Below are 25,911 nucleotides of genomic sequence, written 5' to 3' on the forward strand. Positions count from 1 at the left end.
CTTCGGAAAGTAGAAAGAATAGAGGAATATGGAGACTTGCTTCCTGCTACAGAGATAAATTACCTCGGGGTAAAGATTAGTGCCCTTGCAGGTGACTTTGTCAAACTAAATTAAGCTCCATTGGTGGATAAAATTAAAAACAAGATCGGGGTCTGTCAGAAATTGCCGCTTGGGCAAGCGGATAGAATAGCACTTATTAAAATGGTGCTGCTCCCCCAAATTTTATATATTCTTTCCGCTTGCCCGATTTGGATTAATGATGCCTATTTTAACCATATTGATAGGCTGTTCAATGACCTGATATGGGGCTGGAAAAGGGTTCGAATTAAGCAGAGGTTCCTGTGGTTGGCAGAGGAGAGCGGGGTATATCCCTCCCTTATATTCAAGGCTACTATATGGCTGTACAAATCCAATGGTGCATGGGACAAAGAGAGAACGACCTAGTAAAATACCTAATTAAAAACTATGAGGGGCCCCAGAGAGACATTTTTAGTATTTTGGAAACGGGGTACTTAGCTACCCGAGGGAAAGACTGTCCCATAAGTGAAATGTTACAATTGGTTTGGTAAAAAGGTGTTGGGGATTACACAGGGCTTAAATTTCACCCCCATTTGGCAAAATTTTAATTTAAAGGAACTTATGAAAACGGATGATAGCTCATATTGGGAAAAAAGGGGAATAGTGCTGGTTTCGCATGTTACTGAAGCTGGGAGTCATATTCTTCACCGCTCTCTATTAGATAATATGTTTTGGTTTAGGTATATATAACTACAACACCTTTTCCTTAGTACTGTATTAAGAATAGGCATCTCTTAAATGTAGTAGATAATAGTTTTACGGATTTTTGTTTTTACCGGAAAGATGTAAAAACATCTATATCACAGATTTCTAAGCAAATTAAAGATGGATTAGCTAATATGACACAATTTAAAAGTGAAAAAAATGGGAACGGGAGATTGGAGGAGATAGGAATATTCAATGGGTAAGCGTATATAAAAACATAAATTGGGTTATCACTAATTATGCTAATTTTAGACATATACAATTTAAAATAGTACACCGATTATATCTCTCCCCACAACAGGTAGCGAAGATGTATGGGAAAACGGAAGCTAAGTGCCCAAAATGTCGATCTGGTCAGGCTGATTTTCTCCACATGATTTGGAACTGTCCAAAAATTCAGCAATTTTGGACAGAAATATATGAATTGTTGGTAAATAAACTGGGTAATGGTCCGGAAATGGGAGTAGAGCTCACTATTCTGGGGACATTGAGATCTGATAACCCTAAAAGGCAGGACCTCATAGCTTAGCTGAAAAGTATGCTATAAGCTAGAGTAATAATTGCAAGAAAGTGGGGATCAGCTGACCCTCCCGCTCTTGAAAAATGGAAAAACCTGATAAATAAGGTGAAACAATATGAGAAAATCGCATGTACAGTACAGACCAAAAGTTTGGACACACCTTCTCATTCAAAGAGTTTTCTTTATTTTCATGACTATGAAGTCATTAAAACTATGAATTAACACATGTGGAATTATATACATAACAAACAAGTGTGAAACAACTGAAAATATGTCATATTCTAGGTTCTTCAAAGTAGCCACCTTTTGCTTTGATTACTGCTTTGCACACTCTTGGCATTCTCTTGATGAGCTTCAAGAGGTAGTTCCCTGAAATGGTCTTCCAACAGTCTTGAAGGAGTTCCCAGAGATTCTTAGCACTTGTTGGCCCTTTTGCCTTCACTCTGCGGTCCAGCTCACCCCAAACCATCTCGATTGGGTTCAGGTCCGGTGACTGTGGAGGCCTTCATGGTCAAATAGCCCTTACTTTCAAAGTTTTCCCAATTTTTCGGCTGACTGACTGACCTTCATTTCTTAAAGTAATGATGGCCACTCGTTTTTCTTTACTTAGCTGCTTTTTTCTTGCCATAATACAAATTCTAACAGTCTATTCAGTAGGACTATCAGCTGTGTATCCACCTGACTTCTCCTCAACGCAACTGATGGTCCCAACCCCATTTATAAGGCAAGAAATCCCACTTATTAAACCTGACAGGGAACACCTGTGAAGTGAAAACCATTTCAGGGGACTACCTCTTGAAGCTCTTCAAGAGAATGCCAAGAGTGTGCAAAGCAGTAATCAAAGCAAAATGTGGCTACTTTGAAGAACCTAGAATATGACATATTTTCTGTTGTTTCACACTTGTTTGTTATGTATATAATTCCACATGTGTTAATTCATAGTTTTGATGCCTTCAGTGTGAATCTACAATTTTCATAGTCATGAAAATAAAGAAAACTCTTTGAATGAGAAGGTGTGTCCAAACTTTTGGTCTGTACTGTATATCGAAAAAAACTGTTGGCACAATGGGAAAGGTCATGGGTAAAATGGTTAAAGTTTGCGTGCTGGGCCCGACCGGATACCCAACTCTTTATTGATGTATTTAGTATATTTGGGTGTTGGAGGTAGTTGCATGTTTGATGGGATTATTTTGGTTTCTGTCGGGCTCCGGAGGCGGCAAGCTGACAAGAAAGGGAAGAGAGAAAGTCTTTGGGTTGGGTAGGGAGAAAAAGTAGTACATCTTTTTTTACTGGAAATAGGAACAGTGGGTGGAAGCATAGTTGATTCCTGAGCTGTGATTTTACCTGTTCTCACTATATTTATATGAAGTAACTGAATGCATTAATGTTAAACACAGTATTTATGTTATGCTCCCCCCACTGTGTTTGTATAACATGGAAAAATAAAGAATAATTTAAATAAATAAAAAAAATAAGTGGAAAAAGAAAAATATATTTGCTGTTCAGCGGTGCAGTTATATTTTCTAAAGCCTTTGTGGTGTGTATTATGGGCAAAAGTAAAATATATTTGCCGTTCAGTGGTGCAGTTATATGTTCTAAAGCCTTTTGTGGCATGTACTAGTGGCAAAAGTAAAATATATTTGCCATTCAGCGGTGCAGTTATATGTTCTTAATCCATTTTTGTCCCATGTAATAGTGGCAAAATAAAAATATATTTGCCGCTTAGCGGTGCAGTTATATGTTCTAAAGCCTTTTGTGGCGTGTATAAGTGGAAAAAGAAAAATATATTTGCCATTCAGCGGTGCAGTTATATGTTCTAAAGCCTTTTGTGGCATGTGCTAGTAGCAAAAGTAAAATATATTTGCCGTTCAGTGGTGCAGTTATATGTTCTAAATCCGTTTTTATCGTGTAACAGTGTCAAAAAAATACATATTTGCCATCCAGGGGTGCAGTTATATGTTCCAAAGCCTTTTGTGGCGTGTATATTTGAAAAAAGATAAATAATTGCTGTTTGGTGGTGCAGTTATCTGTTCTAAATCCATTTTTGTCATGTAATAGTGGCAAAATAAAAATATACAGTACAGACCAAAAGTTTGGACACACCTTCTCATTCAAAGAGTTTTCTTTATTTTCATGACTATGAAAATTGTAGATTCACACTGAAGGCATCAAAACTATGAATTAACACATGTGGAATTATATACATAACAAACAAGTGTGAAACAACTGAAAATATGTCATATTCTAGGTTCCTCAAAGTAGCCACCTTTTGCTTTGATTACTGCTTTGCACACTCTTGGCATTCTCTTGATGAGCTTCAAGAGGTAGTCTGTTTTTTGAAGGTTATTGTTCTGACAGATCAGAGGAAGGGCAAAATAATCAGTGACGTCAACACAAACTTACTGCTGACACCCTCTCGACTCTGTCAGGGGGCTCTACTTGTATAAGCATTTAATAGAACAGGTTCTGTAGACATCTTTGTGGAATCAGCTGACGACGGTGTAAAAGTAGTGCGCTTCTTCTTGACGCTAACATCGACCTGTAAGGCTGAGTTCATACTTGAGTTATTTGGTCAGTTTTGGCCCCGTTACTGCCCAAGTAAGTAAAGTGTGCAGTGATTCTAAGAGCGACGCCTGTCATCTGCATGTCATAATGACTCACAGTATTATTTCACTATTACAGCAGACTCCCTATGTGTGGTACTGCAAGGCACAGTATTCTAAACAACTATAAAGGCTCTCTTCAGCCAGGAAATTGCATTTTTTTTTACGCTATTCATCGCAAATAAATTCGGATGAACCCAATTTTTTCTGAAAATTCAGCGAACCGTTCGAATCGAATTTTTGAAAAATTCGCTCATCTCTATTTCAAAATTTTACGTACTGGCCTCTAGGCATAATTAGAGATGAGCAAATTTCTCAAAAATTCGATTCGGCCGGTACGCCGAATTTTCTGAAAATTCCACCAACGGGTGGAAACGTTGCATATCAGCCTATGTTGGGGGACGCTGTTCTGCCGCTGCAGCTCAAGGAGGGTGTGCTTGGCGGTGTACCAGTGGCTGAAGTGCATGCAAAGTTTCCTGGCCATTTTTAGGATGTTATGCAGATGGGTTGAAGACTTCAGGAACCGCTTGACAACCAGATTGAACACGTGCACCAGGGAGCATGGCTCAGCCCTCCTAGATGCAGCGCCGAAACCATGTTCCTCCCGCTGTCGGTCACCATGGTTCCGATTTTGAGTTGTCATGGAGAAAGCCAGGATTCGATTTCTTCATGAAGGACATAGAGCAGTTCCTCCCCTGTGTGACTCCGTCCTTCCAGGAAAACGAGGTGTAGAAAAGTGCGACACATGCACATGCTGGAGGAGCACTGTGAATTGTCCCTGCACTGGAGTCTGAGGACACAGTGGTGGATGAGGAGGCAGAGGTGGACATTATCGCAGGACCAACGGCGTGGGAACATGGAGGCGGAAGCGGCGTCACCTGGCCAAGTTGCTGGTTTGGCTGGGCAAGAACCACATTTACTCAGTGGGCCGTAAAGGAAATATATTGTCCCTGACTGTAGTTACAGCTCCACATGTCGGCACTGCCGTGCACTTTGGCAGACACCGACAGGCTCAAGGACTGGCCCACCTTCTGTTCTACATATTTGTGCAGGGCTGGTATTGTCTTTTTGGCAAAGAAATGACGGCTTGGGACTCTCCACCTCAGCTCGACACAAGCCATCAGTTCTCTGAAAGGTGCAGAGTCCACCACTTGGAAAGGGAGGGACTGCAGCACCAGCAACTTGGACAAGAGCACGTTCAGCTTCTGCGACGTTGTATGAGTGCACGCATACTGTTGTCTCTTGGCAATCGCTTCGGTGATCGATTGCTGATGGAATGACTGATGAGGAGTAGGAGGGCGAGGAGCAGGAGCATCAGGACCAGTAGATGATGGGAATGACAGACAGCTCCCTTTGGCTGAGGTGGTGGAACCTTGACTGCCTGAAATCAGGTGTGTGCCACTGCACCCAGTGGCACACACCTGATTTCAGGCAGTCAAGGTTCCACCACCTCAGCCAAAGGGAGCTGTCTGTCATTCCCATCATCTACTGGTCCTCATGCTCCTCCTCTTCAGCCAGGAAATGGCATTTTTTTTACGCTATTCATCGCAAATAAATTCGGATCGAACCCAATTTTTTGATGCAGCGTGATGCAGCGGTTGCTGCAGCAGGCTGGACCACCACATTGAAGCTGTGGTTCTCCCAGGCCACTTTATGGTGATGCTGCAGATGTTGGCGCAGGGCTGTGGTGCCTACATTGGCACCTTGGCCACGCTTCACCTTCTGCCCACAGATTCGGCAAATGGCCACATTCACCTTCTCTGGTGGCTTAACAAAAAACTGCCACACCGCCGAGTAGGTGACTTTACTCCCAACACTCCGCACTGACTGACTGCTACTGCCGATGCCTCAGTGAACCCCTGCACCACTACTTTCTGGACAGGTAGCCTCCTGCAAACCGGCTGGTCTACCCAGCGCACGTTTGGCTTTCAACCTCTCACTGCTGTCACCCTGCTGACTCCGGCCATGCTGCCGACTTGCTGGTTCCGCAGCTGCTTCACGCGCAAGCTGCCATCCTCTTCTCCTGATGATAATGAACCCCCTTCGTCACCAGGCTCCCAATTTCGATCAGCTGCATCATCATGGAGTACTGTCTGCACATCACTGATGTCCTCCTCAATGGTCTCTGAGCCAGGAGCCTGACCGCTCGCAACACCAGCTCCCATGCCACTTTCCTCATCACTACTTTTGGAGGTAGTGGCGAATATCTCCTCCAGATCTTGGCTGGGCAGTAGCTGCTGACTGTCCTTCAGTTGCTTGTCCTCGCTGTATAGTGAAGCTGAGCCCACAGCATTTAATACTTCTCTGGCTGAGGGAATAGAAAAGGACAGAGGCAGGTTGAGGACAGGTGAGGGCACAGGGCCTGCTTCTGGGCAATGCCAACTAGGGGTTGTGTCTGACAAACCCACTGACTCTTGGCTGGGGGTTGTCTGATGTGACTTAGGACTAAGTGGATGACCAAGTCAACCATTCAAGAACCACTGGGTTGTTGGTCAAGACATGACTGCTAGATGACACCGGGAGCTCAGGCCTCTCGCTGCGACCCCTGTTGCCACGCTCCCTCTAATTTAGGGCCTGTCACTTCTCTGTCTGACATACTGTTAGATCAAATAAATAAATAAAAAGGAAATTAATATACCCCAAAAAAGGCTGTAATTTTCTCACTTCACCACACAACGGCTAATAAGCCCTTTTTTCCCACTAATACACGCCAAAAAAGGCTTTAGAACATTTAACTGGACCACTAAACGTCAAATAACCCCTTACTTTTTTCCACTAATACACCCCAAAAAAGGCTTTAGCACATATAACTGCACCATTGAACAGCAAATATTGCTTTTTGTTTTCCACTAATACACGCCAAAAAAGGCTGTAATTTTCTCACTTCCCCACACAACGGCTAATAATCCCTTTTTTTTCCCACTAATACATGCCAATAAAGGCTTTAGAACATATAACTGCACCGCTGAACGTCAAATAAGCCCTTATTTTCCACTAATACACCCCAAAAAAGGTTTTAGAACATATAACTGCCCTGCTGAACAGCAAATAAGCTCTTATTTTTTATTCACTTATACATGCCAAAAAAAGGCTTTAGAACATATAACTGCCCCACTGAACGGCAATAATACTTTTTTTCCCCACTAATACACCCCAAAAAAGTCTGTAATTTTTTCACTTCACCCCACAATGGCTAATAAGCCCCTTTTTTTTACTACTAATACACCCCAAAAAAGGCTTTAGAACACATAACTGCACTGGACAAGGGCTAATAAGATGTAGAAATATTTCCTAGTAATACACCCTGTTAATGGCTGTATCACACAACTGTTGCACCCCAATAACATGAAAGGTTTGCTGGAATTACAGAGAAATCATTTATTGCAAACCTGAAAGCAGCAGTATAATGGCAATTTGGATCCCCAGTCAGTGCAGCAAGGTGTAATAGGATTGCTCCTATTACCCAGGCTGTACACTCCCCTATCGAACCCTGTTCTCCTTTTTTAGTGTGGAATAATCTCTATCCTTTCCCTACACTTCTAATGATCTTTCCCTGAACTTCTATTCAGCAAAATAAAAGTTTTCAAGGCTTTCCTAGCACTTTCCCTAGCGCCTGCTAATGTCTCTCCCTGCACTAAGTACACTGGAAAATAGCTGAATCCAAGATGGCTAAGGCTATTTATAGGGCTGTGACATCACAGGGGCTGGCTGGCTGCTGAGTGGCTGAAAGCATGGCATTGTGGGTGATCTCTCGTTCCCAGAGTTCTTTGCTCCATCTCCTAACATGTGCAGCAGCTATTTTAGGAAAAAATGCGATTCGTTACCACGAAGCGTCAGAAAATTCAGGTTCGGTGTGAATCAAATTTTTCCTAACATGTGGAATGAATTCCACTTCGTCAACTTCGATTCGCTCATCTCTAGGCATAATAATAGGTGCCACTTCTTGGTTTGTACATATAACTTTACTGTAGTTATCTGCATATCATTACAGGCACTATTAGAATGATAGATATCACCTATGTGTATAGATAATACAAGATCCACCATTCACAATAGGTGATTGTCAAAGCTTACCTGCTCCTTTCTGCCTGCCTAGAAAACTCTTCCATAGTAGTCAATGAGGTCTACTTCTGTTAATTATGCCCATGTGGTTGGTGTAAAGCAAATCTCTAAGGCCTCTTTTACACGGGTAAGTTTTCAGCGCGGGTGCAATGCGTGATGTGAATGCATTGCACCCGCACTGAATCCGGACCCATTCATTTCTATGGGGCTGTGCACATGAGTGGTGATTTTCACGCATCACTTGTGCGTTGCGTGAAAATCGAAGCATGCTCTATATTGTGCGTTTTTCACGCAACGCAGGCCCCATAGAAGTGAATGAGGGTGCGTGAAAATCGCAAGCATCCGCAAGCAAGTGCGGATGCTGTGCGATTTTCACGCATGGTTGCTAGGAGACGATCGGAATGGGGACCCCGATCTTTATTATTTTCCCTTATAACATGGTTATAAGGGAGAATAATAGCATTCTTAATACCGAATGCTTAGTAAAATAGTAATGGAGGGGTTAAAAAATAAACAAATAATTTAACTCACCTTAATCCACTTGTTTGCGCAGCCCGTCTTCTCTTCTTTCTTCTTCTTTGAAGAAAAGCGCCTTTGGTGACGTCACTGCGTTCATCACATGGTCCATTTCCTCAAAGAAGAAGAAAGAAGAGAAGCCGGGCTGCGCGAACAAGTGGATTAAGGTGAGTTAGATTATTTATTTATTTTTTAACCCCTCCATCACTATTTTACCAAGCATTCTGTATTAAGAATGCTACTATTTTCCCTTTTAACCATGCTATAAGGTAAAATAATAAAATCTACACAACACCTAACCGAAACCCAAACTTCTGTGAAGAAGTCCGGGTTCGGGTCTGGGTACCAAACATGGCGATTTTTCTCACGCGCAAGTCAGGCCGGACAGGAGCGCAGCGGTGGGGGAGGACGTGCATGAAGGGGCTTGGCGGTGAAGGACAGGTGAGGAAAGGGTAAAATGTGAGTGGGGGCGGGATCGGAGAAGAGGCTTGAGTTGCTAGGGCGGCGGGGGGCGCGGCCAGAGCGGAGACAGTGGAAGAAGGCGGAAGTGAGAGCAGTGCGGCCAGGGGACTGAAACGGATGGACTGTATCATGTCGGCGCCTGTTATGACGGTGGAGGAGATGCTGGAGAGGTTGCGGCGAGAAGCGGAGGTGCGGGGGCCTGGCTGGCTGCAGGAGCAGGTTGGTGCATGCATAGTTTCACCTGCTCCTGTGGCTACCCCCATTGTTCGGGCTGCCCGGCCGCGGCGGAGTATTCCACCGGCGCGCCTAAGTCCTGAAGTCACCCCCCGGGCCCGGCGCTGAGTAGGGAGCCCCCCTGTGGACCCTCGGCGGCGGAGAGCGGCCGCTCAGCCTTCTGCGAGCCGCTCTCGCCGTGGGAGGAATCCCAATACACGGTGTGGCCCTGAGAGGAGCGGGACGCCCCTTCCCCCGCTCCCTGCGGCTGTGCAACTGGATTTGGGACCAGGAACGGTGGACCGGCCCAGTCCTTCCTTCAGTGGGCGGTCCACTCGGCTTATAGATGACATCCGGGTTCCTCGGGCTGCACTGGTGGGAGACGAATACCAGCGCAGGTCCAGAGAAGATTTGAGCGGTGTGGAAGAAGGTCCCCTTGCAGTGGTGGGTGCCGCGGTCTCGTCCCGGTGTCCGTCCAGCGTGGTGCAGAGGGTCGGGCAGGTGGTCCAGGAGGAACAGCCGTCGACGTCCAGGAGCTATGACGGTGAAGTGTCCGTGCGGCGGGAGTCAGGATCTACGGCAGCGGGAGTCACAGCGCCCGTGGTGCCTGGTGAGATTGCTTGGGGCTCCATGTTAGCGCAGGGTTTCCCGGTTGGTGGGGGGGGACCATGGGTGATTTTAGTAAGGGTTTGGGGCAGTTTTTGGGGGGATTGGCGGGATGGTTGTCTGGTATGGGAGCGGGCGCTGGGTCTCCGTTGCCGGGGTGGGGAGTGGTGCCGGGGTCAGGGGCAGGGACGCAGGTGGTTACGGCGGGGTCGGTGTCAGTGGAGACGCAGGCGGGGGGAGAGGAGGAGGTGCAGAGGTTGGATGATAGGGCTCGCGGTGAGGTGTACGTGTGCTTTGAGGGGCCGCTGGGGGCTCATTTGAAGCAGGAAGTGAGGGAAAAGATCTGGAAGGGTGAGTACGTGGAGATATTCTCGCTGCTCCCATTGGAAAGGTTTAACCTAGATAGGGGTAAGAAGGATGAAGGAAAAAAGGAGGATGAGGATAAGCGTCGGCATCGATTGATCCCACGTACCTTTGCTAATTGGCTACAGGCGTTTGCCATATTAGCAAGTGTCATTGGGGAGAGGTCTCCGGAATGTTGTTCGGCGCTGTTTTGCTATCAGGACGCTATTGGGGAGGCTTATAGGGTTTATGGTGGTGTGGGTTGGCTCCGTTATGATGAGCAGTTTCGGCAGCGTAAGGCGGTGAGACCCGATATCCGGTGGGATCATAAGGATATTGGGTTGTGGTTGAGGGTGACGGCGCCTCCTAGAGCTGGGCAGTCCTTTTGGGGGGAGTCCGGGGGGTCATCCCCGGGTGCTTTGGCAGCGGCAAAGGGTTGTGTTTCCTTTTCAATGAAGGAAATTGCAGATTTGGGGCCAAGTGCAAATTTAAGCACGAGTGCACGGGGTGTGGGGGAGCCCATGGAGCTAACCGTTGCTTCAAAGGGGGAAGGAATAGGGGGGGTGATGGTGCTGGAAAAGGGACAGACGCCGGTGTGGGTGGAAGAGATGCAGGGGTTTCTAGATAGATATCCGGATCGGGTTGCGGCTGGTTTGTTGGGGGATGGTTTTAGGTTTGGTTTTCGTATTCCATCGGTTGTTACGGCGGGGCCTATGGTTCCTAAGAATCTTAGGTCTGCGCTTGTTCACGCGGGAGTGGTGGCGGAGAAGTTGAGGAAGGAGGTGGAGTTGGGGCGGATGGCGGGTCCATTCAAGGAGCCGCCGATTATGGGGTTGAGGGTGTCTCCGCTAGGTGTGGTGCCGAATAAGGAGCCGAACAAGTTTCGGCTCATTCATCACTTGTCTTATCCAAAAGGGGCGTCGGTCAATGATGGTATAGATCCTGAACTTTGTTCGGTGGTCTACACTTCCTTTGATGCGACTGTAAAATGGGTGAGGCGGTTGGGGCGGGGGGCGTTGATGGCTAAGGTTGATGTGGAGGCGGCGTTTCGCTTGCTTCCGGTGCACGTGGAGAGCATGGGTTTGTTGGGCTGTTTTTGGGATGGGGAATATTTTGTGGATAGGTGCTTGCCGATGGGGTGCTCTCTTTCGTGTGCGTATTTTGAGACCTTTAGCTCGTTTCTAGAATGGGTAGTGGTGGAAGTTTCAGGTTGTTCATCCGTTATCCATTATTTAAACGATTTTTTATGTTTGGGGCGGCGAATTCACGGGTTTGTTCTTTGTTGCTGCATACGGTGCAGTCGGTTTTTGCGCGCTTTGGGGTACCGTTGGCGCGGGAGAAGACGTTGGGTCCGGTGACGGAATTGTGTTTTTTGGGGATTGTTATAGATACGGAGCTGATGGAGTGTAGGCTTCCCCAGGATAAGTTGGTGGATTTGCGTCAGGAGATTGATAGGGCCATTGGTAGGGAGAAGATTAGGTTGCGGGATTTGCAGTCATTGTTAGGAAAATTGAACTTTGCTGGTCAAATTATGCCAATGGGTAGAATTTTTTGTAGAAGGTTGGCCGCGGCTACGGCGGGGGTATCGGCGCCGTATCATTTTATCAGGTTACGGAAGGAGTTAAAAGGGGATTTGAGGGTGTGGGCGGAGTTTTTGGGTCAGTACAATGGCAGGTCTTTGGTGATGGAGGAGTTGTGTGATAGCGTGGATTTTGAGTTATATACGGACGCGTCGGGGGGGGGGGGGCATTGGGGCCTATTGCCAGGGACAATGGTGTGCGGGCGTGTGGCCGGATTCGTGGGTAAGTCGATGGTGGGTGAGGAACATGGCCTTGTTAGAACTTTTTCCCATTGTGATGGCGGTGGTGTTGTGGGGCGAGAAATTAGAAAACAGGAAGGTGCGCTTTCATTGTGACAATTTGGGGGTGGTTCAGGCTATCAACAGTTTGTCCGCATCTTCTCCGCCGGGGGTTAGGCTGTTACAGTTTCTGGTATTGCGATGTTTGTCGATGTGGTTGGTGGCAGAACATGTGGCTGGAGTGTCTAATTCAGTGGCGGATTCTCTTTCTCGTTTACAGTGGGAGCGGTTCCGGCTTCTTGCGCCAGAAGCGGAGGCGGAGGGTCTGGAGTGTCCGCCGTGGCTGTGGGGGATCCTGGAGGAGAAGTGATGGGGATGTTGAGGGATTCGTTGAGTCCGGGTACTTGGAGGGAGTATGGTAAGGCGTGGACGACCTGGGAAACTTGGAATGGGACTTGGGGGGCTGGTGGAGGTGATGGTGATGTGAGGTTGTTGATGTTGTTGGGGCAGTTGAAGAGCGAGGGGTGGTCGGTGTCAAAGGTGAATCATCTTATTGCGGGCGTAGCGTTTGGTTTTAAGTTGCGGGGGTTACCGGATTTGACTAAGAGTTTTTTGGTGCGGCAGGTTTTGAAGGGTTGGCGTAGGGGTGCAGGCAGGGTGCCGGACTGTCGGAGGCCGGTGTCTTTTGAGTTGTTGGTGCAAATGGGTGATAAGTTGAGTTGTGTTTGTAGCTCCGGGTGGGAGCTGGTGCTGTTTAAGGCTGCGTTTGCTTTAGCGTTTTTCGGTGCTTTCCGCTTGGGGGAGTTGGTGTGTGACAGTGTTAGTAGAGCGGGGGGGCTTAGGAGTGAGGATATCGAGTTAGCGGGGGATAGGTTGCATGTCCGGATTCACAGGTCAAAGACGGATCAGGAGGGTAGGGGGCAGCGTTTTACGTTGTTTTCAGTACCAGGGTGTAGTATGTGCCCAGTGCGGTGTGCATGGTCTTATGGTGCGGGGCTGCAGAGTAGCGAGGTTCCGTTTCTTAGGCATGAGGATGGATCCTTTTAATCTAGGTTTCAGTTTCTGGCGGTCTTTAAAAAATGTTTAAAGGTTTTGGGTGTGCCGGTCAAGGATTATTCTGGTCATTCGTTCAGAATTGGTGCAGCAACTGAGGCAGCCAGGTTGGGTGCCAGTGAGGAAGTGATTAGGAGAATTGGGCGCTGGGAGTCGGTACGTTTTAAATCGTATGTGCGGCCTGCATTGTTGTAGAGGTACGGTGGATGGTAGGTTGGTGTTAATTTTGTTCTTTTGTGTTCACAGGTCGGACGACGGCGGCTTTGGTGTGGATTTTGGGGCACTCCTATGTGTTCTGGGGTGCGATCAGAGCGGAGGTGAGGCCGAGCAGGCGACAGTTGGGTATTAGTCCGGAGTTGGCTACGGTCAGGTGGTTAGGTGTGAGAGGTATGTTGTGGGGCGGAGTGTTGCGGGAGGTGCATCATTTCGTACGGTTGGATAGTCCTCCGGATGTGTTGGTTTTGCATGTGGGGGGGAATGATTTGGGCGTCCGTTTAGGGAATTGGTTCGTGACGTTAAGTTTGACTTGCTCAGGATCTGGGCGTTGTTTCCGGGGGTGATCACAGTCTGGTCGGACATTGTTCCGCGTAAGGCGTGGAGGGGTGCGAGGTCAGTGGAGAGCCTTAATAAGGCTCGGATCAAGGTAAATAGAGCAGTGGGCCGGTTTATGGCGAGGAATGGCGGTGTTGTGGTGCGGCATGAGGTATTGGAGAAAGGTGAGGGTGCATTTTGAAGAGCAGATGGAGTGCACCTGAATGTGGTGGGAACGGATTTGTGGTCTCTGGGGCTCCAGAGTGGTGTTGAAATAGCTCTGAGTATGTGGAGGGACGCGCAGGGTTGAGGGGGTCAAGCTGCGCGTTCTTGGAGGCGGGGGAGGTCCTTGAAGTGGAGGAATATGGTGGTACCTGAGGATGGGAGGGCCCCGCGGGAGGGGCTGGACTCTCATTGAGGAGCTGGGTTCAACGGCTGGGGGCAAGATGGAGACGCAGGTGTTCCAGCGTTTATGAAGTTATTGGGGCTTCTAGGACCTCCCTCGTCATTGGTTAACTTATGTTATATATTTTGTATTTATTCAATAAACGGCTGCTGTGGCCGAATAAATCCAAGCAGTGGTGTGGTGTGTTTATTTCTATGGGTTAGGGTGAGGGGTTGGGGGTAAGGTGATGGTGAAGCTAGTGGGACTGAACAAATAGCCAATGCTATTGGCCTCTTCAAGTCAGGCCGGACAGGAGCGCAGCGGTGGGGGAGGACGTGCATGAAGGGGCTTGGCGGTGAAGGACAGGTGAGGAAAGGGTAAAATGTGAGTGGGGGCGGGATCGGAGAAGAGGCGCGAGTTGCTAGGGCGGCGGGGGGCGCGGCCAGAGCGGAGACAGTGGAAGAAGGCGGAAGTGAGAGCAGTGCGGCCAGGGGACTGAAACGCCCACCCACCCGACCCTATTGGAAGTGGAAGTAGGGGAGTGTTGGTGTTTTTATGTGTCACGGCAGTCGTGGAGGCGGGGGAGTTCCTTGAAGTGGAGGAATATGGTGGTACCTGAGGATGGGAGGGCCCCGCGGGAGGGGCTGGACTCTCATTGAGGAGCTGGTAGGAACTAATTACGCGTCCATCAGTTGCTGCCTCCGAGCTGGGTTCAACGGCTGGGGGCAAGATGGAGACGCAGGTGTTCCAGCGTTTATGAAGTTATTGGGGCTTCTAGGACCTCCCTCGTCATTGGTTAACTTATGTTATATATTTTGTATTTATTCAATAAACGGCTGCTGTGGCCGATTAAATCCAAGCAGTGGTGTGGTGTGTTTATTTCTATGGGTTAGGGTGAGGGGTTGGGGGTAAGGTGATGGTGAAGCTAGTGGGACTGAACAAATAGCCAATGCCCTCTTCATGCAAAACGCATTAAAACGCTTTGCACTCGCGCTGAAAAATCGTGCATTTTCCCGCAACGCACCCGCTTCCTATCTGGCCCTCAGACGCGACGCACGTGTGAAAGAGGCCTAAATGCTCTCTAAATGTTATTAAGAGCAGCTCAGGCAAGTAGGCCACCCCCATAATCTTGCTCACGAAATAGAATCTGCAATCAGAAAATATAAATAGATTAGAAAAAAAAGGATTGCTATCTGATTTTAACTTGCAGATAAAAATTTTGGTGATGCATTCCCTTTAAAGAAGTTGTCTCACTTCAGCAAATATAGTTTATTACGTAGAGAAAGTTAATACAAGGCATTGTCCATATTGCTTCCTTTGCTGACTTGGTTCATTTTTCCATCACGTTATACAATGCTCATTTCCATAGTTACGACCACCCTGCAATCCATCAGCGTTGGCCGTGCTTGCACACTATAGGAAAAAGCATTGGCCTATGCATGCTCCCATGGGTCTGGCCACCAGAGAGGCCAGCGCTTTTTCTTATAGTGTTAAAGCACGACCACCTCTGATGGATTGCAGGGTGGTCGTAACCATAGAAATGAGCAGTCTATAATGTGATGGAAAAATTTATGAAGCTAACAAAGGAGACAATATGGATAATAACAATATATTAGTAAGTGCACTGTATTAACTTTCTCTACATGATAAATGATATTTATTGAAGTGAGACAACCCCTTTAAGTCTGTGCCCAGTCTCCCAGTCTTGGCACTTGCTCGTTGGATCTACTGCTGCTCTCGAACCAAGCTGTGTGACTTGTCATCTCATAACTGCACTGCATTTCCTGGAATGAGCACCAAGACAGAGGGTGAGGGGTTTATAAGGAATTCTTCATATTGGAAGTAGAAGAAGTGATCTAAACTGGGAGAGTGGGACAGGAAAATGGATGCTCTGGTCTGTGGTGAGAAGGGTACCAGCAGCTGCTCAAATGGTCACTTTTAATAAACACATCAGCCCTGTCCACTACATATGTGCGCTCCCAGCAGACATGTACTGTCACTTAAATATGCTGCTAGTAATTTGACTTGAACCAAATGAGCAAGTTCCGAGATATCTAGTACTGTCAAAGTGCTGAAGGAGCTAAAACTAAAGCGGGTGTAACAAACTGGTGCTCCAAGCATTCTGGCCAGCCGCTCGGTGCTCCAGTTAAGTCATTTGCATACAAATAAAAATCTGGGACCTGTACTTATCTTTGGAATGGATGGAGCATGAAGGAGGGCGCACTGCACATGCGCTGCCACCCTTCATTAACTTCTATGGGACTGCCGAAAATAGCCGAGTGCTGGCTCAACTATTTCTGTCAGCCCCATAGAAGTGAATGCGCCGGGGCGCTTCTGCTCGGCTATTTTGAGCAGTCCCATTGAAATAAATGAAGGGTGGCCGCTCATGCACTGTGCTCCCTTGGTCACTTTGCGGTCTCTGTTCTAAAGATAGGTGCAGGTCCCATAGGTGGTACCCACACCTATCAGACTTTGGGGGCATATCCTAGCGATATGTCCCCAATGTATGAGATGATACAACCCTTTTAATTTAAAAACATATTGCACTGTTGGATTTTATTTTTAAATTATCCTTTTTTGGTGGCAGATGCCTTCTTCTCTGTTTTCCGACCTGTAAAATCATGGCTCCAATTTTAAGAGATTCATCTGAATCAGATAGCAAAGATTTAGATTCACCTGGAATCTGGATTTTGTGGCAAATTTAAGATGAATTCAATTTGTTTAGATTCTCCAATTGATCCACTCATTTTTATGAGATCGGAAAATTAGATTGTGAGCCCCACTGGAGACAAGGACTGATGTGAATGGTGACTGACAATTTCGATATAGCAATGTGGAATATGCTATCGCTACAGATGAGCAAAGGAATAGATATTTCAAGGAGCTGTGCCAGATGTATTATACGTCTGTGTATGCATAAATGTACAACGATGGTGTCTTAAGAACAAAAAGATATCTGCAGGCTACATGGTCCCTAAAACCACTAAGATGGCTATTACCTTTGAAAACATCTTTTCCTCTTGTAAAATCTTTACCCTAATGCTCTGAACATCAAGAAGATGTGTTTGCTAATAGACTCTTGGCCGGATTAACCCCCCTCCAGTTACATGGCTTTTGTTTAGCTGTTCTTTTGAAGCCTGTGAAAATATATGAGTGTTAATGGCTGTCAGAGCTACAAACATACATACAGGCAATAAGACAGAAAAGCAAAAGCTTGGGAAACATTGTTTAGATTCTTTATTATGTCACATTCTTCCCTGTAGCATTTCTTGAGGAGTGGAAGAGTAGCCTGCTTCAAAATAAAGATTACACGCTCCTGTATGAAACTGTAGAGGGTGAGAATGACCTGCATCGGGCGACTCCATGAACCGGCAGCCTCAGGTGAAGTTGTCTGTTTTCATGACAGGTTGACAGCTAATCTCCTATTAAACCTTCATTTCAGGATGTAAAGGATTTATTATTGGGATCATGATCTCAGTGGCTTCCAGGGATCTGAACATGATATCAGCCGACAAGCAACAATGGGTTTATCATGGAAATTATAATCTGATATTTTGCAACAAATAAAAGACGTTTGGTGAGTCTAGATGAAGACAATGGGCATCCACCTTCACTGGAGAAGACCTCTGTGCTGATGATATGCTGCTTGTGACTACAGTAAAAAAATATATATATAAATACTATGGGCTGAATCTAATAATGTGTGAATATACAGGGAGTGCAGAATTATTAGGCAAATGAGTATTTTGACCACATCATCCTCTTTATGCATGTTGTCTTACTCCAAACTGTATAGGCTCGAAAGCCTACTACCAATTAAGCATATTAGGTGATGTGCATCTCTGTAATGAGAAGGGGTGTGGTCTAATGACATCAACACCCTATATCAGGTGTGCAAAAACAAAGGCGCAAAATAACTGCCCATGAACTGAGAAAAGTCAAGTGTGCAGCTGCCAAGATGCCACTTGCCACCAGTTTGGCCATATTTCAGAGCTGCAACATCACTGGAGTGCCCAAAAGCACAAGGTGTGCAATACTCAGAGACATGGCCAAGGTAAGAAAGGCTGAAAGACGACCACCACTGAACAAGACACACAAGCTGAAACGTCAAGACTGGGCCAAGAAATATCTCAAGACTGATTTTTCTAAGGTTTTATGGACTGATGAAATGAGAGTGAGTCTTGATGGGCCAGATGGATGGGCCCGTGGCTGGATTGGTAAAGGGCAGAGAGCTCCAGTCCGACTCAGACGCCAGCAAGGTGGAGGTGGAGTACTGGTTTGGGCTGGTATCATCAAAGATGAGCTTGTGGGGCCTTTTCGGGTTGAGGATGGAGTCAAGCTCAACTCCCAGTCCTACTGCCAGTTTCTGGAAGACACCTTCTTCAAGCAGTGGTACAGGAAGAAGTCTGCATCCTTCAAGAAAAACATGATTTTCATGCAGGACAATGCTCCATCACACGCGTCCAAGTACTCCACAGCGTGGCTGGCAAGAAAGGGTATAAAAGAAGAAAATCTAATGACATGGCCTCCTTGTTCACCTGATCTGAACCCCATTGAGAACCTGTGGTCCATCATCAAATGTGAGATTTACAAGGAGGGAAAACAGTACACCTCTCTGAACAGTGTCTGGGAGGCTGTGGTTGCTGCTGCACGCAATGTTGATGGTGAACAGATCAAAACACTGACAGAATCCATGTATGGCAGGCTTTTGAGTGTCCTTGCAAAGAAAGGTGGCTTATTGGTCACTGATTAGTTTTTGTTTTGTTTTTGAATGTCAGAAATGTATATTTGTGAATGTTGAGATGTTATATTGGTTTCACTGGTAAAAATAAATAATTGAAATGGGTATATATTTGTTTTTTGTTAAGTTGCCTAATAATTATGCACAGTAATAGTCACCTGCACACACAGATATCCCCCTAAAATAGCTAAAACTAAAAACAAACTAAAAACTACTTCTAAAAATATTCAGCTTTGATATTAATGAGTTTTTTGGGTTCATTGAGAACATGGTTGTTGTTCAATAATAAAATTAATCCTCAAAAATACAACTTGCCTAATAATTCTGCACTCCCTGTATTGCGGCTTTTTATATATTTTTTTGTATATATTTTTTTAAGCAATGTCATTTCTTTCAATTTTGCAAGAGTTAGTGTTTGCCTCTATAAGTGACTAGGGATTGGTGGAGAGAGGTGCAGCAAGGGACGATTAAATGAATGACTGTCCTTCCAATGCAGAGAGGAACGGTGGTGGAAGCATTCTGAAAACAACACCTTGGGCACCAACAGAATCTGACCCTTCCCCGACTTTGTTGCTGGAAGAAAAAAAAACTCTATTATTTCTTATCCCAAACGCCTTTAAATGGGCGATTACGATCACGTAATTTTATGATGATATCAACCCCTCCAATCCCCAGAAAGAAGGGACAGCTCAAGTAAATGGTTGTACTAATATGTTGTAGTGCTACAGCTCCGTCATTCTGACGATCAAGGGGATTGATAATTCCTCAATTACTATTTTGACAAAAACCAATTGAAGCACAGATGGTTAACCGTTATAAAGGAGGTCACAGAATTAAAGAGGTTTCTAAATCAGACAATACATTTTCATTTTCCCAATTAGAGCATTCTGAGTTCTAGGGGGTCCTATATTTCAGACTACCATCTACTAGCCAGAATGGGAGCATCTCTCTCTGCCTCTCCCTCTGTCTCTGGAAGACCAAGCAGGTTCATGCAATAGACAAACGGCACTTTACAGTATTTCTATAGGCACCCTGTAATACTAAAGGCTTATGCACACGAACGTGAGGGCTCCATGCCCATATTGCGGACTTCAAACGGCTTGTAAGCAAATATGGGCACTGGTCGTGCGCACTCCATGCTGTGTATGCAGACATATTGACTTAAAAAAGGTCAATGATCCACAAGATACGGCAAGATAGGACATGTCATATTTTTTGCAGAGCTGAGTCACGGATTGAAAGCCCATGGAAACACTCCAAAGCGCTTCCATGTGCTTTCAGCTATTTGTGGTCCGCAGCACGGGCACGGAACCCTTACATTCGTGTGCATGAGCCCTAACTCCTTAGTGTCCAATAGACGAAAAAGGAAGGTTGGGCAGCACAGCTGTATCACAGGTACAGGCGGAGTGCCAGCGGCTGTGGAGGCGATCCCCCTCCAAATAATAGGCTAAAGAAATTCCACGGCACATCCAAGGCGTAAAATAGTAGAAAAACTTTATTCACCAGACCCGCAACGTTTCGATCCGCTTCCTGGGATCTTTCTCAAGCAGTGAGAAAGATCCCAGGAAGCGGATCGAAACGTTGCGGGTCTGGTGAATAAAGTTTTTCTACTATTTTACGCCTTGGATGTGCCGTGGAATTTCTTTAGCCTCCTTAGTGTCCAAGTGATTTTTTCATTATTCTATCGTCTTATTGCAAGAGCTATAACTGTTTTATTTTTCTGTCGATCTCGGTGTAGCCTTATAAGGGCTTGCTTTACTTATATTTGCTGATAAACTTTTATTAACTCTTTCTGGAGGGGGGAATAGAAAAAAAGCAATATTGCCACTTAGTTTTTACATTATAAAATTTGTGGCATTCACTTTTTGGTACAAATAACATGATAATTTTATTCTCTGGGTCAGTACGATTACAGCGATACCAAATTAAAGTTTTACTACTTTATCACAACACCATTTTTGTATAAAAAAGAACAACATCATTTAAAATAAAAAGAAAATGTTTTGGCATAGCCATATCCCAAGACCGATAACTTTTAGATTTTTTTTAGCTTACATTGCAGGTAGGCCTTCATTAGGCCCCAAGATGTCAGGCGGACATCAGAACCCCGCAATATCATTTGCGGGGTGCCGATGTGAGACAGAGGAAGCCCCTTCCCTCTAAACCACTTAGATGCCACGGTCACTATTGACCAAGGCATTTAAGGGTTTAAACTGCCCGGGTAGGTGCTTCCACCAGTCTGGGCCTTTAGACCATGAGCTCATCTCTCATGTGAGAGCCCAGCCGCTGTCCTCCACTGCACGGGAGACCTATGCAACACTTATACTAGGCTGACATAAAAAGGTCCCCTAAGGCCCTTAGCTTAAGACCCTTTAGTGGCCGTCATAAAAAGGCACATGGGTGGTCACCAAAGGATTACGTTTTCCTGTAGGGGTGTTGGAGTGAAATTGAATACTTGCTCCCTCAACTAATTATAACAGACTATTAAGGGTCCCAGAACTACAGACAGGTTTGATCATTACTCACACATACTGTATAAATCTTATAAGGGGTATGTATCAACATTCAGCATATATAGTATGCATACTACAGAACTTATGGGGTCATTTATCAAGCTGGTGTAAAGTAGAAACTGTCTTAGTTGCCCATAGCAGCCAATCAGATTCCACCTTTCATTTTCCAAAGAAGCTGTCAAAAATAAAAGGAGGAATCTGATTGGTTGCTATGGGCAACTAAGCCAGTTCTGCTTTACACCAGTTTGAAAAATGAGCCCTTAAATCTCTGGCTTTAAGTGTAATAACTTTGCATAAGATACAATCAATAAGACATCTTTTGGTGTCACTACGGTAGGGTGGGTTAATGCTTCCTGAGCATGTCTGCTCTAAGAAAAAGCTATAACTAGCTCTAACTTTCAGTTAAAGGTTTGATCCCCGCTGATAGTCTGTTAACCCCTTCTACCCCGGGGCCAGTTTTCACCTTCCTGCCCAGGCCATTTTTTGCAAATATGACGTGTCACTTTATGTGGTAATAACTTTGGAACGCTTTTATTTATCCAAGCCATTCTAAGATTGTTTTGTCGTGACACATTGTACTTCATGACAGTCATAAATTTGAGTCAATATATTTCACATTTATTTATGAAAAAATCCCAAATTTACCAGAAATTTTAAAAAAATTGCAATTTTCAAAATTTCTATTTCTCTGCTTTTAAAACAGAAAGCGATATCTCATAAAATATTTATTACTTAACATTCCCCATATGTCTACTTTATGTTTGCATCATTTTGTAAATGTCATTTTATTTTTGGGGGACGTTAGAAGACTTAGAATTTTAGAAGCAATTCGAAAATTTCCGAAACCCACTTTTTAAGGACCAGTTCAGGTCTGAAGTCACTTTGTGGGGCTTACATAATAGAAACATGACCCCATTGTAGAAACTACACCCCTCAAGTTACTCAAAACTGATTTTACGAACTTTTTTAACCCTTTATGTGTTCCACAAGAATTAAAGGAAAATGGAGATTACATTTCTAAATTTCACTTTTTTGTTAGATTTTCCATTTTAATCCATTTTTTTCTTTAACACATCGAGGGTTAACAGCCAAACAAAACTCAACATTTATTACCCTGATTCTGAGGTTTATAGGAACACCCCACATGTGGTCGTAAACTGATGTAAGGGAGTGTCAGGGCCACGGTTTTGGCCGTGACTCCTTGAGAGCCGCATACTGTTGCCCGCGGTTTTGGGTTGTAGTGTCAACCGCAGCTTGAGGCATAATGTAGTTGGCCTCAGGTGCAGTTGCCGCGGACAACAGCTATGTGTGCGGTTCCCTTGGAGTTGTGTGTGCGTTTCTAGCACTTTTGTATGTCTGTGTGCACTTTGTTTATGTTTGGTGTGCACTGACATTTTCCCTGCACTGTGGCTGTCCGTGGCAACGTTTGGTGGTATGATGTACATGTGGTGGCAGTGTCCCGGCCTTCGGGCTGACTCCCAGGACACGCTTGCCACCCATGTCGTTGCCTGCGGCAACAGCCACAGTGTGTTTGTTGTTTGGACACTTCCTCTTTAAGTTATATTTTCCCTTCTGTGGTTTTGGAAGGGTAAACTCCCTTTCAGTGTGTGTGAGTCACGGGGTGTGTCTGACTGTTGGGTGTGGCCTCTTAGGCCTATAAAGCCTCAGTGTTTGGCATGTCTCAGTGGGTTGCTTCAGCCATGTGTAGCTGGAGCAGCTGCCTGTGTATATCATCTGCCAGTGGGGGCCACCCTTGTGGTCATAGGTTTATCTGTGAAGTATAAGTTTTGTTTGCATGATGTTCAGTTGATGTTTCCCTTTGTTTCCTGTTTATTGCAAATACAGATGTCCTGGGTACCTACCTGTGTGCTATGTCTCTTTGTGTTTCTGAGGACATGAGTTGGCATGCATGGTTTCCAGTCAGCGTGGCTGTGACAGGTACGTGTGGAACTTGTTTAGTTCGCCTGTCATATCTGTATGTTGTATGTGGTCCCCCATTCCTTGCAGCTTGGCCAGTGAGACCCCTGTTCCTCCGTGTCCAGAAGGAACAGGCCGTCTTACCCTGACTCCTAGTTCAGGGACCGGTCGGAGGGTGAGTTAGGGATCCGAGGTTCCTGAGCATGGGCCCTCCTACCTTCAAGGTCGGCCCATGCAGCTAGGAGTTAGGGTCAGGTTAGGGATGTGTTAGGAGGTGACCTGCTCCCTAATCCTGTTGTCCTGGCCGAGCCGCCTTACATCTTCTGGCATCGCACGGCTGAGGATTTTCCCCATCCTCAGCCGTGACAGGGAGCAAGACAGGGCGCAGAAGGAAAGTACTGACACATGGTTTTTGGAAGAAAGATTTTGCTGGACTGGTTTTTAGACACTATGTCCCATTTCAAGCCCCCCTGATGCACCCCCAAAGTAGAAACTCCCAAAAGTGACCCCATTTTGGAAACTAGGGGATAAGGTGAGTTTCATTGGTACTTTTATGGGGTACATATGATTTTACTCGCTCTATATTAAGTTTTTTGTGAGGCAAGGTTACCAAAAAATGCACTGTTTTATTTTGTATTTTTTACAATGTTCATCTGACAGGTTAGATAATGTGCTATTTTTATAGAGCAGGATGTTACGGACGCGGTGATATCAAATATGTCTACTTTGTTTGTTTGTTTCAGTTTTACATAATAAAGCATTTTTGAAAGAAAAATATGTTTTTCTGTCTCCATTTTCTGGGAATATATTATTTTTTTTCTGCCAATCGTCTTGTGCAGGGGCTATTTTTTTGCAGGAAGAGTTGATGTTTTTACTGGTACTCTTTTTGGGTACATATGATTTTTTGATCATTCATTATTACACTTTATGAGGCAAGGTGACCAAAAAAAATTGTTGTTTTGGCACAGTTTTTATTTATTAATTTATTTATTTTTACAGCGTTCACCTGAGGGGTTAGGTCACATGATATTTTTATAGAGCAGGTCATTACGGATGTGGAAATACCTAATATGTGCACTTTTTCTTATTTATTTAAGTTTTACAGAATAATAGCATTTTTGAAACCAAAAAAATAATGTTTTAGTGTCTCCATAGCCATAGCTTTTTTATTTTTTGACCGATTGTCTTAGGTAGGGGCTCAATATTTGCGGGATGAGATGATGGTTTGATTGTTTCTATTTTGGGGGGCATAGCCTTTTTGATCGCTTGGTGTTGCACTTTAAATAGTGTTAGGTGACAAAAAATAGCTTTTTTGGCACTGTTTTTTAATTTTTTTTTAAATTGTGTTCACCTGATGGGTTAAGTCATGTGATATTTTCATAGAGCTGGTTGTTACGGACGTGGCGAAACCTAATATGTATACTTTTTTTTAATTTATTTTGCTTGGACACAATTGCATTTTTGAAACCAAAAAAATAATGTTTTAGTGTCTCCATGTTCTGAGAGCTATAGTTTTTTTTTTTTTGTTTTTTTTGGGCGCTTGTCTTATGTAGGGGTTCTTTTTTTGCGGTATGAGGTGACGGTTTTATTGGTACCATTTTGTGGGGCATACGCCTTTTTTATTGCTTAGTTTTGCACTTTTTGTGATGTAAGGTGACAAAAATGGCTTTTTTTAAAACATTTTTAATATTTTTTTATGGTGTTTATCGGACGGGGTGGATCATGAGATATATTTATAGAGCCAGTTGTTAGGGACGCAGTGATACCTAATATGTGTGTGTGTTTTATTTTATTTTTATTTTTTACATAAAATCAGGGGAAAGGGGCGTTTTTTTTAATTTTTTTTATTAAAAACTCTTTTTTGACTTTTTATTTAAACTTAATTTCTTTCCCACTCTGGGACTCTACTTTTGGGGGTCTGATCCCCTCTGCAATGCATTACAATACATCTGTATTGTAATGCATTGCCTGTTAGAGTATTACACTGAGTTAGGCTACTTTCACACTAGCGTTCGGAGCGGATCCGTCTGATGATCCGCTCCTTTAATGCAGACGTTCGCATCCGTTCAGAACGGATCCGTCTGCATTAAAACTTAGAAAATTTTCTAAGTATGAAAGTAGCCTGATCCGTTCAGACTTTACATTGTAAGTCAATGGGGAACGGATCCGCTTGAAGATTGAGCCATATGGTGTCATCTTCAAGCGGATCCGTCCCCATTGACTTACATTGTAAGTCTGGACGGATCCGCTCGCCGCCAGGCGGACACCCGAACGCTGCAAGCAGCGTTCAGGTGTCCGCTCACTGAGCGGAGCGGAGGCTGAGCGCTGGCAGGCGGATGCATTCTCAGTGGATCCGCCTCCATTGAGAATGCATTGCGGCCAGACGGCTGCGTTCAGGACCGCTCGTGAGCTCCTTCAAACGGAGCTCACGAGCGGACACCTGAACGCAGGTGTAAAAGGAGCCTAATACACTAAGGCACCTTTCACACGAGCGAGTATTCCGCATGGATGCGATGCGTGAGGTGAACGCATTGCACCCGCACTGAATACTGACCCATTCATTTCTATGGGGCTACTCACATGAGCGGTGATTTTCACGCATCACTTGTGCGTTGCGTGAAAATCGCAGCATGCTCCTCTTTGTGCGTTTTTCACGCAACGCAGGCCCCATAGAAGTGAATGGGGTTGCGTGAAAATCGCAAGCAAGTGCGGATGCGGTGCGATTTTCACGCATGGTTGCTAGGTGACAGTCTATTCACTGTATTATTTTCCCTTATAACATGGTTATAAGGGAAAATAATAGCATTCTGAATACAGAATGCTTAGTAGGTGATCAATTGAGGGTTAAAAAAAAATAAAAAAATTA

Source organism: Bufo bufo, chromosome 5 (assembly GCF_905171765.1).
Source record: "Bufo bufo chromosome 5, aBufBuf1.1, whole genome shotgun sequence".
In the NCBI taxonomy this organism is placed as follows: domain Eukaryota; kingdom Metazoa; phylum Chordata; class Amphibia; order Anura; family Bufonidae; genus Bufo; species Bufo bufo.